This window comes from Netta rufina, assembly GCF_964035555.1.
Source record: "Netta rufina genome assembly, chromosome: 3".
Classification (NCBI taxonomy): domain Eukaryota; kingdom Metazoa; phylum Chordata; class Aves; order Anseriformes; family Anatidae; genus Netta; species Netta rufina.
Genome location: NC_140125.1, coordinates 28,557,016 through 28,574,046, shown reverse-complemented (window position 1 = coordinate 28,574,046; position 17,031 = coordinate 28,557,016). Strand labels below are relative to the sequence as shown.

Genomic DNA, 17,031 nt, shown 5'->3' with positions numbered 1-17,031 from the left:
TGTCTTTTGAACTAAGCAATTTAAAAAGCTGGTTTGGAATACTAATTTTCACTCCAAAAAAATAAAAATGGAAAAAAAAAAAAAAAGAAAAAGGAAGAAAAAGAACCCCCTAATACATCCAATATATTATAGTTTCAGCTTCATTTAACATACTGCTGCTCTTAAAAGTTGACACATAGAGGAAGCAAGAACAACAATAATTAAAACCTATGCAACACATTTTCCTCTGCAAAGGTTGTAAATTCCTGGAGTCAGAAGTGTAGGAGGATTAGCCACTGACTACTATGTTCCATTTCATTAGTTCTAATTAATGCCAAGTGGAACCATGTGCCGTTATTATCCCATTTATTACATGCCATTGCAGCCTGAGGCTTCTAAGCCCCTTTGAATAACTTAAACACAGAAGAGTGATTCTGAATCAACAGATGCTCCATGTGCTCTCTCAGTGTTTCAGCCTTTATCAGCGTGCCAAGAGGTTTCACTCCCAGGTGTTACAAAAAGGAGGCAGCAGACCAGAGAGAGTGCACTGGCTCTACTGGATGCTTAGTTTTTCGGTAAATAACAACAACAGAACCAAAAAGAGCAAGAACGAGACAGGCTATAAGCAAACAAGGCTGGGATGACACTCCAATTCATCTTCAGAAGGGAAGGAGACAGCCACTGGCTACCCACGTACACTGTTGCACACCAAAACAGCCCTTTACCACAGCTCTGATATACCACTAGTTACAAAGGTATCTCCCTCCTCTAGTCCCTCCACTCTCTGGAGGAGAGCCGTTCCCTCTGCTAACTCCACACAGGCCAGCAGTGAAATGCATCAGGAGGGAAGCGAATCTGCACACGCCCTTATGCCACATGAAAACAACAGATGCTGTATTTGCAGCAACGAATGGAAAGGAAGCAGACCCGATGAAATGCAGCCAGGAAAGAAGGAATATGCATTAACTGTCTTACAAACGGTGCCATGGAATCCTTAACTGGAAGGAGCCTGGACACATCAGCATGGCAAACCCCTCTGCAAGAGCATGCTTTGATACCCTCTTCGTCCAGGTCAACATTTGGCTGATGGAAGGTAATTCCAGATCTGCCTCCTGAAACAACCAGGAGTTTATCTTCAAGCGGCTACTCAAATGCTCTGTTCGTGCCACTACTCCCAGCAGACCAGGCAAAGGAAGTGCAGCACAAGGAAACACGTCTGTACCTAAGGTCACCGAGCAAAGAAAGCAAAACACTCAGACACAGGCAAGGAGAAGCCGGGGAGCTCACACTCATCCTTTAACTACCTCCTTCCTGGAAAGGGCTTTGCCTCTGCGAAGTTATGGATAAGCACCATAATGATTTTGCCAGGGGTTTGGTAGAAGGACTTGACATTTTAGCCCAGGAAGGGTAATTCCACGCCTTTAAGAACACAAGTTCTGGTTTCAGTCCACTCCAGTGATCCAGCAGTGTCTCCATGTCACAGCAAGCTTCTCATCAGTTAAAACTACAGCTTCCATAGCATTTGCTTGTTACCAAGGTCTGAAGGTCCCCAGTGAAACTCTTACATGCCCTTACCCAAGAATCAACAATAGGAATTCAACACTTAAAGAAAAAAAAAAAAAATCAACCAATTTATATAGATGAAATATAAAGGATGAGAAATATTTTTTATTCACACTATGACTGCAAAACCAAAACAAAATAAAACAACCTGCTTTATGACCAAAGCCAGTTTTAAGTCACTTTTAGATCACTTTTAAGACTGAAAAACAATTTAAAATGGAAGCCTCCTAGGTTAGCTGAGGAATGATGGTTTCTAACAATTATAACTCAAATTTTAATAATGCTTAATAATTTCCTTCTCATTAAATTATTATGTTTTTAATTAGCAATAAACTATTTCATTATTAAATTAACTTTTGAAGTTATTCTGAATAAAGAAATTTCTTCCCAGTCATTTTTGACTACATTTTAATTTTTTGCTATTGCTACCCAGAATCCAGTTTTACTCCTCTAACCATGCAGATAGCGAAAAAGGGCTTTGGAGTTCACTGCCCCAATTTACAGTAGACTAAGATTCCTCAAAAAAGCTTGTACTGTTTGCAAATCCAGCAATATAAGTAACAACTCTACTCACTATGAAAAACGATCAAGGCTAGTTGACCATTCAGCTTTTGAAGAACATCAAAGTTCATCTGAAGCAACCATGTAAAAGATTTATTCCCACACATCTTTCTACCTTGGTTCAAAACACTCAAGATAAAATCAGGGAAGATGGCTAATCTGTATTTTACATCTGGAAGTGAGTGATGCCACTTTTTGTTTGAACCATTCTTCTATGCTGGTACAGTTCATTGGTCCTCTGTTAACCTTTCTGGAAGACTTGTCCAAAAGAAAATAAAAACAACCCCCCATAAATCCAAACCCAGTTTTCAGCATGAATCCTGGACCTATCAAAGCCAACAGTAGCCACTCTGACAACAATGTGCTAGAAAATTCAATTTGAGGGATGCTTCTAGGCTTTGGTCCTTGATTTCTGCCATAAACTGCCAGACCAGTCCTTAGACATGATTTGAGAGGCAGCATGGCTGATGAACCTGAGTTAGGGTGCAAGTATGGGTGCACATTATGGAGAAGCATTTGAGCTTTCTGCTATTACTAATACATCTGTGATTATAATGCCTTAAAAGATGTTGCTATCTGGACAGGCAGCCTTCTGTATTCCAGCTCCAGAACTGAAGATTGCATTTTATGACTTTTAGGATTCATTTCCCATATTCATGAGAAACCCGATCTAAAACACAAAGCGCACCTGTGTGAGGTCTTTCGTTTTTAATTTAATTTTGATCAAATCTCACTAGAGACAAGTGTCAGTAAGACTTTTAAGTAAAGAACTACTGTGGGAAGTAGAACTATGGATACAGTAATTTCTGCTTTGTTTACTTGATAAAATGAGTTGACATACATTGACTCTGCAGTGTGAAATTGAATTCCTATGTTTATATAGAAGAGTATCACGAAGCAGGTTTCTCACTGCCAGAAACAAATTTCACAGACTGGTAAAACCTGTACATAATAAGGTATGAATTTCACATGAGTTTATCAACAAATAAAGGAGATCTCCTGGGTCTTTATTTATTTATTTATTATTTTATTTACTGAACTTTGGGCAATTTTAGTCTTGCTGTGAGGAAAAGAAATGAAGGTCTCAAAACTCTGAGAGATTTAGTTACATATTTGCATTTTATTGCCTAAATAATCTATTAAGAAAAAAACACTGCTACACATCACATTTATCATACTCAAAAATGCCTACAGCTGTCTATGGGTATATCTAAACAGGTACAAGGCACTTCAGTAGTTTTATGGATATAATACTGATGACTTTACAAAATCAGCAAAAGGCATAATACAACAGCTACCCTTCAGCTTCTGTTTTCAGTGGACTTTAAAAGGCAGAAAATCTTCTAGAGTCTTGAGCTGAAGGTATAGAAAAGTCTTCAAACTGAAAGAGGTATCTCTGCCTGGCACTTCTTCCACTGGATCTAATTAGAAATAGGTTAGAATCAGTCTGGACAAGATTAAAGCTGTATGGTGAGAGATTGCAACTGCAATGTTTATAAGCTTGAAAAATACCTCTGTACTGATATGGGAGAAAAAAATGCTACACCTAGTTCAGGACAGAATTTCCTGTTGGGAACATATAAATTTTTTTTTTTCCCACATTTTTAGAATTTCTCTTTTACCTTCAGGAAAAAAAAATCCATTTACAAAAAGATAATTTTCTTGCACTGTCTACTTAACAAATAAAACCTGTTTTCAAATGCAAGCTACCTACTTGACTCCCAGACAGTACATGCCTGAAATCTGTAAGGATTTGTGAAACTTGAGGTACTACAGACACATACAGCTTTCTAATTAAATAACACAATAATGACCCCCACTCTCAATATAGTAAACGTGGGTCATAAATTCAGAAGATAATATGGGAAAGTCATTAAACTGCATTAAAAAAAAGAAAACGTAACTTCAGAGATCAAAAGTGAAATAAAACTGTTTACATATATCTGACAATATGCTAGAGAGAAATTTTCAGAAATGTTCATAATTTGTTCAAAAATTTTGACAATGTCTTTGATCTGAACTCATTGCTTGAATTTTGGAGACTAGATCTGCCAAAATGGACTTTAAAAGATGTACAAGATTATTAATTTTGTCTCCATGTTTGCAATTGATCTATAAAATGATGAATCACTTGATATGTTCAGGGATCTCAGTGACTACCAATGGTCTTCTTGTTTGAATTTCAAAATAAAAGGACCATCTCTGTCTAGCCCTAGCCCAATAAATGTTAATACTATATGTCATGTTGAATTGCTTTGAAAGGTTACATGAAGGAAGTGCAGCTCTACAATATCTGATAACTTGGTGGGAAGAAGGTGTCACGGACTCTTTCTACCAACTTTGACTTGAAAGACAAATTAACGTCTTGTATCTGTTCTAAACACTAATTATGAAGATAAGCTCTTCCTATATTGTACACATTTCATCTAAGTCAGCCCACTTAACCAAACCAACTTCTGTATTTCTGAGGTTGTGGCAAAAATCCCATAAGGTCAAAATAAGAGGAGAATTTAATGTCACACAACAGTCCATTCAACTTGCTCAACTTTTTATTTTTTGAGGATGACTGAAAACAATAATTTTATGCTCCTTTAATCTAGTTTAACTGAGAGAAAAAACTGATGATTAGTGTACCAAATTTAGACCACTTTCCCAAATGTAGACAACTTTCTCACTGAAAAGATGTTGATTCATAGCACTGACTCAGTCAAATGTGTTTCTGTTGCTGAATAATTACGTCAAAAAGTTTTGTTTCATTTCGAGGTTTTTAGAAGTATGGTTAAACAAAATCCAGACATTTCAGGTATAATTTTAATTTGGTAGTCTCATAGCTCAAAAAGGATTGTCTAGAGATATCACATTCATTTTACTGCAGAATAGTGAGTTCAGCATTTTATTGGCAAATTTGAATAGCTATTTTGCAGTTATTGTTAGATCTGCTCAGCCTGAAAGCGTTCAATTCATTTCACTTCACATACAAACATCTAGTAAGTGCACTACAGTGTCTGAAAATAAATAGCTGAACAAGCAGTTAGGGAAAAACAAACAAAAAAAAAAAACAAAAAACACACACACACACAAAAAAAACAGCAGGAAACAATACTACTAAGGAAAGTACTTCAGTTTAACTGTTCTTTGTTACTTGAATTTTCTATGTAGCTGACATAATTGTGAAAGCTTTTTAAAATCTGAGAAGTGTTTAGAAACTCTTAGACTTTGATTCCTTTGGGTGCTTACTGACAACTGACTTCTAGCACCTTTGTTTTTGTTTTTTTTTTTAAGAAAACAAAGATTTTTTTAAAAAACAAACTTTTCTTAAATTTAATGAATAATTTCATATGCACTACCAGATAATCACGGCTAAACAGGTCAAACCAGGAAACAGCAGTTTGTACACAGGAGCATTAATACTTTAGGATGTGGTTCCACTTACCTTTACAGTTACAGGCATCCACCTCTGAGCTGAACAACCTCTGTGCAGTTAATGCAAGAAAACTGGCCCATCAAAGGACCCTTCAACAGAGCTTATGTATTTTAGTTGTTGGCCTTAGAATGAGATGAAGTAAGCTCTGGGAGTACCTAACATCCTCCACCCATTACACAGCACATCTAAATCTGGTTTGGTGAGTCCCAACCTCAGCGCTCACTTTATGCAATCATAAATTGATGCCCATGAGAACTATTTTATAAGTCCCTTTCATCCACGCATTAGTCTATAAATATTCTCATCTATCCTGCTATTTTGATTCAGATTAGGCCCCACTACATGTATACATGTATATATATAATGTATACATATATATAATGAAACTTCTGATGAGAAGTGATTGGGTTAAAGAAACTGTTTATAAGCACAGAAAAGAGATTAGCTGTTGGCAAGAGGTGTAATCACTTCCCATGCTTACCTATCAAAATTCACTCTTAAACATCAAAAGACAGTTAATGGTATGTGTATGTAAACCTTAAATAATCCTCTAAGTGAACCCAGACGCTGGCTGCAATGCAGCCTTTATATTCAAACACATAAAACAAACAAAATAATAGATTGTGAAACATTAAATGTCCAACTCCTTCCACACTGAAGAGCCATAGACACACCAGCTGTAAGTGCATCTGCTCGAATTAAACCTCTTTCAGATTCACTAAATCCATCTGGGGGGCTAAAAAAGCAGCTAATGTATCTTGAATTTACTTCTGCACCTGATGTTGGTGTCAGGGTGCTGGCAGGGGGCTGCAGGACCTCTGTGAGACAAGATGGCGGTGCCCCTGAGGAAATGTAATTAAGAAAGGGCAAAACCCTGCACGGCAGTACTGTCCAGAGCAGGTGGACATTTCCTGATGAACCATGTCCTATGGAGAGCCCGTGCTGGAGTATGAGGAGGACAGGTTGGCAGTGAGGAGCTGCTGTGGACTGGACAGAGCCCCCACTAGCTGCAGCCCAGGATGGTTGCTCTTTGGGTGGCTGAGGCTCAAAATTTGCTCCCACGTGCTATGGCTCCATTTGGTATAAAACACACAATTAATTGGTGTTTAACACAAACAAGGTTTATCGTTATGCTCCTGCTATCCAAGAAAAGCTCTTTGTTTGATTTGACAGCTGCAGCTCTTTGATGCCAGCATCTAAAGGTACAGGTTGCTGGTTTAGGGTCTTGGCGCGCTACATGGAGACCGACAGCTCTCTGTGTAATGCCTACCTGTACATAAGCACTAGGACAGAACACAGACAGCTACATACCTGCTACAGATTACAGCAACATCTAACATAATGAACAACAGCATAGATGAAGCTGCTGATTTTGACTTTTAACTGAAATTTCTCATGGCTAAAAATGCAGCTTACTGCTACTACTGATCTTTCTGCGTTACTGTGAAAAACTACGCAGACAGCTGGGCTGATGAGCACAAACAGAGAGAAGCACTCATTGCAAGGATACGCTCCTGGCCCTGGCTGGGGCAGATCATCAGTGTGCCTTAGTACTATAACACACCTTTACAGCTGTCTGAAAACCTGCCAGCCTCTCTGTTGCAAATCACTTGTAGCGTGGCTTTCTGTGCAACTGAAGCTAAAGTTCTATGTTTAATTTGGGATTCAATTAGCGTCCAGAAAATCATTTTTGGAAAAAACAGCTCAGCAATTTATTTCCCCTATTAACATCTTGAAATATGTTTGAATGTATACATAAATGAAGGAAGAAGAGGGGAGGAGGAAGACAAAAAGAAAGAAATGGTATGTAGGAAGAAAAATGTAAAGAGTTATTGATTACCAAAACTTCCTAAAAATAAATACTGTCCCCCCAGAGTTAAATTAAGAACTGCCATTTAAAATAACCAGTCATCTTACAAAATTAACAATAATAATAATAATAATACCTACCTATCTCCACTATATTTTACAAAGTGCCTTTCAGAAAATGACAGCTGCAAAATCACTAGTGGATAATGCAGCCAACATAAGTAACAATTAGAGTTAATGCAGGTGTGTAAATTAAGTAAGTTAACAGCTTGCTCTGCTTCTGAAATGCACAGGCAAATGAATGAGACACGCTTGAAAAAAAAAAAAACTGTAGCAGAATACGGACATGACGTGGCTGTCAGGCTCAAGGACAGCATACTGTGTGGTAGATACAGAAACAAAAATATGAACTCTCTGCTGACAATATCCTTTTGCACTAGAGAAGTCTAGGCTTCACCATGTATGCAAGTGTGATGGTGGAGGTAAAACAAGGAATGTTTTGATATCTGTGGACCTCTAGGGGGCACGTATCATCTACTCATAGTTTGCTCTCCAGGAAGAACACTGCCTTGCTTTGCTTTTACTGGTAAAAAAGTAGCAGCGTTCATCTCTGACAATCTGAAAATAGTATTGTCAGTAAGAATTATATTTATTTAAACTGATAAGTTAGGATTCTTTCTTCATTTTTGGAAAACCAAGAGTAAAAAAAAAAATAAATCAAAATTTAAATTAAGCCAGTCAGAAAGAAAACATACGCTGTACACACATACCAGCCCTGTATAATGTACCAGCTGAATGGGGTTCTATATATTGAATACACTGACTTAAGATATACTGACATTTTATAACATATAAAATGATATACTGACATTTTATAAGATATACTGACATTTTACAATGACAACAACACTAATTTCAAACCCTTGTGTGGTGCTATGTTTCATCATCAAACTCACAATTTAATCAACAAACCACATTCGCAAAATTACGAAGTATACTATGTCATCCCAATGCCAATACTATGCTAAGACTAGACAGACAGACTAAGTGAAATAAGCCAATGGTCTTCCTATCGTGTTTTAATTCTTTTGCTCAGGTAATACAGGTTTGGTTTTGCATGGGATTTCTTTGTTAGTTCTGAATGATGCAAAAACTATAGACCTATAGTCGGGAAACTATAGGCCTGTCAGTTTGACCTCCGTGCCAGGGAAACTCATGGAGTAGATTATCTTGAGTGTCATGAAGCGGCACTTACAGGGCAAGCAGGTGATCAGGCCCAGTCAGCATTGGTTTATGAAAGGAAGGTCCTGCTTGATGAACCTGATCTCCTTCTATAACAAAGTGATGCGCTTGGTGGATGAGGGAAAGGCTGTGGATGTGGTCTACCTTGACTTCAGCAAGGCTTTTGACACCGTTTCCCACAGCATTCTCCGCAAGAAACTGGCTGCTCTTGGCTTGGACTGGCCTATGCTTCGTTGGGTTAGAAACTAGCTGGATAGCCGGGCCCAAAGAGTTGTGATGAATGGAGTCAAATACAGTTGGAGGCCGGTCACTAGTGGTGTTCCTCAGGGTTTGATACTGGGACCGGTCCTCTTTAATATCTTTATCAATGATCTGGATGAGGGGATCGAGTGCACCCTCAGTAAGTTTGCAGATGACACCAAGTTAGGTGTGTGTGTCGATCTGCTCAAGGGTAGGAAGGCTCTGCAGGAGGATCTGGATAGGCTGCACCAATGGGCTGAGGTCAACTGCATGAAGTTCAACCAGGCCAAGTGCCGGGTCCTGCACCTGGGGCGCAATAACCCCAAGCAGAGCTACAGACTGGGAGATGAGTGGTTGGAAAGCTGCCTGGCGGAGAAGGACCTAGGAGTATTGGTGGATAGTTGGCTGAATATGAGCCAGCAGTGTACTCAGGTGGCCAAGAAGGCCAACGGCATCCTGGCTTGTATAAGAAGCACTGTGGCCAGCAGTGCTAGGGAAGTGATTGTCCCCCTGTACTCGGCTCTGGTGAGGAAGCACCTCGAGTACTGTGTTCAGTTTTGGGCCCCTCACTACGAGAAGGACATTGAGGTGCTCGAAAGAGTTCAGAGAAGGGCAGTGAAGCTGGTGAGGGGTCTAGAGAATAAGTCTTATGAGGAGCGGCTGGGTTTGTTCAGCCTGGAGAAGAAGAGGCTCAGGGGCGACCTTATCGCTCTTTATAAGTACATTAATGGAGGCTGTAGAGAGGTGGGGGTTGGTATATTCTCCCATGTGCCTGGTGGCAGGACGAGGGGGAATGGGCTTAAATTGTGCCAGGGGAGTTTTAGGTTGGATATTAGGAAGAACTTCTTTACCGAAAGGGTTGTTAGACATTGGAACAGGCTGCCCAGGGAAGTGGTGGAGTCACCATCCCTGGAGGTCTTTAAAAGACGTTTAGATGTTAAACTTAGCGATATGGTTTAGTGGAGGACTTCTTAGTGTTAGGTCAGAGGTTGGACTCGATGATCTTGAGGTCTCTTCCAACCTAGACAATTCTGTGATTCTGTGAAAAAGTGAGTAACTGATTACTGCTGAGGGAAGTAAAATTTGTTGTGATATACGTTTACTCAGTTGAAATAATACTGTAAAATACTGTAAGTAACTCCAGAAGTACACAAATTCAGTTGCTGATATATGAGATTAAGCTCCGATGAGATCTATACACACAATAACTATGGAAGAGAACCTAATAGGGTAGGACCAGAAGCCACGTGCACTGGATGTAGGCTTTGACCTCTACCAGCAATATCATAAGAACAGGCACTTCTGGTTGATTTGCTACAATCAGTCCTGTGTTGCAGTACTGCTTCACTATTCCATGATTTTACATGTCATTATAGTAATGGAAGTGCTGTCATCCAGACAAAATGTAAAAGTACACATTTCCTTTGAGAACTGATAGTAACCCCATCAGCATTTTCTAGCTTGGATAATGATACTTTTTGGGTATATGCATTTCTTTCTTGATTTCAATTCAAATCAAAGATTGGTAATATTTTTTCTATACATTCATATGCAACACTCACAGTAAAAGTGATGTGCCTTAAAGCATAATGATTCTGTTTCTCCTGTGCGTGCACTTTTCACAGTGATGCTTTGGGAAGCAAAGGAAATGATTTGTTTGTTTTTGTTTGTTTGTTTTGTTTGGTAGATGGTGTAAGTGGAGGTGATTTAGATTTTTAAGTATTCAAGAAAAATAGGATTCCTCAGAAAGTGGGAGAGGATTCACAACTGCTCTCTTTCCCTTTATAGGCAGAGGTGAAAGTATCCTGAGAGCCCATCTTCCTCTTTGATGAAAGCTTAGCCATATTAGGCCAATCTCAAAGTGATGTGAACAATGCTGGCAGCAATACTATAATTTTCAAGTACCTAGCTTTTAAGCTTTGTACAAAAAGAATAAAAAATGTCTTTAAGCCGATAACCAAATTTAAAGTTAAGAAGCAAAATCTCCAGGACAGATTGGCAAGGATTATTGGTTTTAATTTTGTTTATTAATGCCTTTCCCTGGAATGTGGGATATAATACATTACCTACAACTATGATTTATTAACATATTTTTTGCTTCTATAGGTGCTCAACCTATTGGCAATGGCTTTCGTTTCTTATATTCTCTTCCGAAGACATCTTGTAATTGTGCCTTTCGACCTTTCACTGTAAGTTACATGTAACATCTTCAGTGGCCCCCAGAAGCACATGAGCAAAATGTTTTGTCAACCTTCTGAACTAGACATTTACTAAAAAATTGCAGTATTGGAGAACAAGCCTTTAAAAACACAGGTGCTTCCATCCCTATGGCACACAATCACATTAGCTTTATGTTTCTGCTGAAGCAATGCAATTCCAGACTTAATAACAGTATTAAATTGCATAATTAATTTAGCAGCCTTAAAGCACACCAAGATGTATTGAGACAATTAAGATCTTTAGCAGCACTGCCTTGTGATGGTTGCTGCCTGTGGAAGGCAACACAATATTAGCATACAAGCAGCCCAACCAAGGGTTGTCACTGGGATAAGATTTAAATTACTTAATAAAGACTTAACATAGAAAAATTCTGTGATCATCTTCACAAGTTCACAAGATGAGCGAGGTCCTGATCTATTACAAGTGATATTACAGAAATTATGTATCTTGCTGACATTACAGAAAATGAGACATGAAGTGCAGCTATTTTCTAAATGCAATACAAAACATAATGTCAAAGCTGGAGTTAAAACCCCAAAAGCTGAGCCCAAATAAGTCTTGCATTAGTATAATGAAATGTCAGTGCAGAATACCCAACAGAACTTCTCGTGTTTTTCTTTTTCTTTTATTATTATTATTTTGTTTATTTTGTTTTGTTTTCTCTTCTGGCAGAAAATGGGCCAATAAGGGTAACTTATGAGTGAACTCACTTCAGGAAGAATGACACCCCTCCAGTGCTACACAAAGGATAACTACATCAGTTCTTAAAAAAAAGTACATCTTTTCCTTCAGCATTTTCCCTATGGCTCAATTTCCCTGAGACCTCAGAAATGCCCTTTAGAAAGTTACTGCTACTACATAACAACTATTTATTTTAGTCTTAGGTGAATCAGCCCTTGCAGCAGCCTCCATAACCACAGGAAAAAGCCCAACGGCTAACTTAGATTAAACATTCAACATCTTGACAGATAAACTTTAGGCAAGCTGGATTGCACCCAAAACTATGTCAAGAGACAGAATAAAATCCTGCCTTTTCCTTCCATTGAGCAGTGTTATGGTCAAGATCTGAAGAATTTCCAAGCCAGCAAATGCCACCCTCTTCACAGTCATCTGAAAATGGTCTGAAACCTGTTGACTGCTAAACTCAACTTCTAATGCTTACATAAAGCCTGCCAGAGCAGCACAGCCAACTCCATAATTTCTGTATTTCTACCTGATGTGTCTCACTATTTTTAGCTTGATATTTCTGAAAGAAAATCTAAGCATTACGGATATGCAATGGCAAAACAATTTTGATGTCACATATAGGAATTTTATGGTTTTCTATAATACCCCTCCCAATCTTTATAAACATATGCTAATTGGGGAAATAGTTAGTTTCATGATTCATAAGTAAACTTTGGCTTTGCCAGCAAAACTACTAAGGACAGTATGCTGTCAAACTGAACCCTGAAGCAGTGTGGTTAGGAAAGTGTAGCTCTGCACATCTACTCCAAATTCCTTCCTTGTTCCAAAAGTAATCATCCCTTGATCTCATCCATAGGAAAGTGTCTGTCCTTGCATTGCTTGCATTGACCAGCCTATTGTAAGAACACAAAGCTATAATACCACCCATTCAGCACCATCCATGCCACCTGTCTATAAGCACAGGGGTCTTAGAGGCCCTGCAGACATCTTTTCCTCCTCTGTAAATCTTGGTACAGCACAGTTCAGCTCCCACGGGCACTAAGGCAATAATTCTTGCCTTTCTGTTTTTTAAACAGTGCTGCCAGCCAAGTAAAAATGCTGCTTACAGACAAAAGACAAGCTGCTTCAACTCGGATTGTTATCTTTTTCATATAGTTATTCATCTATTAAAAAAAAAATAAATTGTATGTGCTTTTTTATGGTTTAATAATCAAGTCATAATCTTGATATATATTAAGTCAATGAAAAAAAATTCAAATTCAACCCCCATGAAGTGACAAAAAAAGATAAAGAAGCAAGTATTCCTAATTGCCCAATATTGGTCCTATTCTGGAAGACAGCTGGCAAAGCACTAATAAAGCTGTTTCTGATTTCTTATATTCCTTTTAGTATATTTATAATGAAGCTGATTTAATGGGAATATCATTTCAAACAAGAGGCTCGTTATATTTTAACAGATAGTGATTCTGAAAGCTTTCAGTCTTCCTAACCTTTCAGCAGTTAAATTCGATCAGCAAACTTTCTTCCCTACTATGTATCTTCCAGCAAGTGAAATTTCCAAGCCCATACTACATGTATGGTTACAGAATATAAAAACAGCTTTCTCAGCCCAGTGAACAAAAGGAACAACTGGGAACATTTTAATAAGTCTGTAAATCCAAAAAGTGGTGTGAAATTACAAAAATTCAGTGTTGATGCCTCAAAAAATATTATAGATGCATTAGATGAGATAATGTCATCTATTTAAAAGAATCCCACTGTGTTTTTAAAAGAAAAGAAAGTAGAGTAAGGGGATACACAATGGGTGTAGTACACTATGGGCAGAATAAGGGTCTAGGGATGCAAGCTCCCAGGAGGATAAGCCTTCGTCCAGGTGGAATCATGTTATTTCAGGTAGAGAGAGTGGCTCTTGCAAATTTAATTGAGATGCATTTCAAAGTGGTGTTAACAAAGAGATTTGCTCTGCTACAGAGAACAGAATTTTATACCAATGTGTCTTTCAAAATTGCTTTTAATTAAAATAAGCCTACCTTTTCACAATTGTATAGCATTCAAATGACTTGGTAAACTCACAATGCTCTCTCCAATAAATCAATCTGCAATAAATCTGTGGTGGTTTATTTTAGACAAGACCTTTTCTTTTAGATTTTATACTTGAGGATTCTATACTCTAATGAAGAAGCAAGTACCAAGGTATACTCTGGCAGGTGAATGGAAGCTCCCATTCTGAATAAATCTTTCACAGTTTGTTCCTAGTCCTTGTAAAGGTGCAACTGTATCTACTTACTAAATGATAGGTCAGATTTGGTAAATTCTACACTGAGATCATTAATCACAGCATCACAGAATCACAGAATTTCTAGGTTGGAAGAGATCTCAAGATCATCGAGTCCAACCTCTGACCTAACGCTAACAGTCCCCACTAAACCATATCCCTAAGCTCTACATCTAAACGTCTTTTAAAGACTTCCAGGGATGGTGACTCCACCACTTCCCTGGGCAGCCTGTTCCAATGTCTAACAACCCTTTCGGTAAAGAAGTTCTTCCTAATATCCAACCTAAAACTCCCCTGGCGCAACTTAAGCCCATTCCCCCTCGTCCTGTCACCAGGCACGTGGGAGAACAGACCAACCCCAAAAGCCTTTAACTTAAAAAGCCTTTAACTTTACTGTGAGGTTACCAGAAAAAACAGCTCTTCATCAACGTACTCTTTTGCTCTAGAGTGATAGGTTATTGCTTGTATCCTCACCTGCCAGAAATCCCAGTTATTAACTAAAGCTGCTCCAACTCAACTACTCAACCCAAAGCTCACCTCAGAGGGAAGAGGTACATGGAAAAAAGTTGCTTTCCTTCATTTTTGAATGTAGCTCACTCAAGACGAAGATTGAAGATTCTTGTTTCTTAAAATATGGTGTAATTTTGCAGTTAAGTTACGCGTAGCATCTAAGATGGAGTACAAATGCTAAAACTTTTAGGGGAAGCAAACAAACAAACAAAAAAATATTGCCAGCAGCAAAGAGTTTAGGGTGATCCTGAGTTTGAATTATACTATTGGAAGGAGTTTGGAGGCTTTATGGAAATACAGCTCCTTCACCAAGCACCCCACAAGCTGCAGTACAAGCCCATTAAGTACAGCACAGCTGTTCAGCTGTTCCCCTGGCCAGTGAGTCAGGATTAGTCCCAGGGTAACAGAGGAACCGCAGGTGTTCCACCCACTATAAAGCCTTAAAGCTAAATATCCAGTCACACACTTTTTTTTTTTTTTTTATTTTCCCCAAAAATGAGAATTATACATTCTCCAACCTACTTGAAGAAAATCCTATAACATGGGAAGACTGCTAAATGCATGCCCTGGGGTGGCACATTCCAGAACACTGTGCTCCTAAGTCATATCAGAAGGATATGTTAGGCTGTAGCTCATTCACCAAAGGAAATTACATTTTTCTCCTGGCAAGGAACTGAGTCCAGATTAATTGTATCTACTAACTTTAATTTTCCTACCTCAGGATCAGAAGATCAGCTTCTTTGGAACTCTGTATCTGTAAGAATTTAAGTCAAAAGATAAAAAGATCCAAAAAACCTTTTAGAAAATATATAATATTAAGAGTAAAATATAGATACTGATCAAGTAAAAAGAAAAAAAAAAAAGGAAATTTAAACTCTACAACATAGTTATCAGTTATACGGCAAAAGAACTATAGAAAAAGATGGTGTTTAAAAAAAAATACTCCTAAAGTACTCACTGAAGTAATATAATACAGATAGGAGCAAGACCCATAATATTATCTTATTTTGCAGTCTGAAAACAGGCACAAAGAAGTAATACAATAATTTGTCCAAGTTTTCAAATGAAGTCAGGGGGGAATGCTAGGAATACTGATGTTTCTGAAATCATTTCATTGCTCAAACAAAAAAAACAAATAAAAATGGTTTAAAAACTAAAATTAATCATGCCTGTTCCTGGGCAAAGGACAACAATTGTAAAGATCAGTTTCTTTAAGGTCCTCAAAAGAACAGAAATCTGCCACCTGCTCTCCATCCTAACCTTGTAAATTATGAAGAAAAAAGTAAAAAAGGACTCAGCCTTCTGGTCACTGTTAAGTAATTCCACAATTACTTGAGATTTTGTAATTCCACAATTACAAAAGAGCTGTGGTAATATAGCAAAATTACAGACCTGAGACTCTGATTACTAATTGCTTATACCTCAAATGATGCCGGAGAATTGTCTTTCCACCTGATGAGAAACAATTCTAACTGAAATCTTATAAGAATTTTTCTAATGAAAAACCGTATTTGCTACTATATGGAAGTCATTTTACTAGCACAGAAATGAGAAAACACCAAATTCTTACCTCAGGTTGGCATATCTTCAAATACTAACATTTCAGCAGGGGGAAAGAAAAAGACAGAACACGATCTAGTTTCTCCTAATTCATTACTTGTAACTTCTCTTATTTTGTCATTCTCACATCAATAAGAAACAACGGTTCCTCTTTACAAGAAGGCATTGTTTTTGTTTAAATCAATGTACTGTTAAATCTAACATTTTAAAGATTACTTGAAGTTTGTTTTATTGCTGAAGGAACTGATAAGAGTCTAGCCAGATGTAGTCTTATCATTCCAGGTTATTTCTTTATGTAGAACCCCATCAAAAATATTCCAGTTTTGCATGCTTATTCAAATTGATATTTTTTTTTTTTTTTTAAGAGTTTTAGCTATAATCAGGTATTGACATATGCAGAAAACTTGCGGGGGGGGAGGAAGTATGTTAAGAAGTACTTGTTCAAGTGGGATGTGTTTTTATGGTCATCCTCATATTTTTTTCAATGGATTTTAATGTGATACAAAAAATTCATCAAGCTTTATCTTTTGATTGTTTGTTTTCCAGCAAATAGTTATCACAATAATCTTAACTAAGACAATCATTGACAAAAACCAGAAGTCAGGTATTTGGCAAAAAACAAAAAAAAATAAATCAAAAAATATATTTTTGAGTTTCCTGTTAGCATTGTTAAAATCCTAGGCTGGTACACTTTTTGCAATCCTAAATATTAAGCATCACATTTACCTGAAGCTGAAACTCTGACAAAATAATGTGCTTTGCTTGTACGGATAGGAAAACATTCTCTTCAGGGTGCCTGCAGCTTTGGACTCAGTAGCAAGATGCAATGTGCAAATCACACCCGAGGGACACTTGAACACTGCATTTAAGACAGCAGGAAGCCACCTCATTATGCGAGTAGCTCTAAAGTTCTCCCTGCATTTTAGCCCAACTGCTCGAGGAACTCGTAAAGAACCAGATG

At 37.9% G+C, this 17,031-nt stretch overlaps 1 protein-coding gene across 1 annotated transcript in view; it reads right to left on the bottom strand.

Annotated features, from left to right (window-relative positions):
• The window catches only part of CHRM3 (cholinergic receptor muscarinic 3), a gene marked incomplete at its 3' end in the record, with an annotated part of 256,752 nt that overhangs the window by 126,598 nt on the left and 113,123 nt on the right, over positions 1-17,031 (bottom strand). The gene's annotated exons all lie outside the window — the stretch shown is intronic.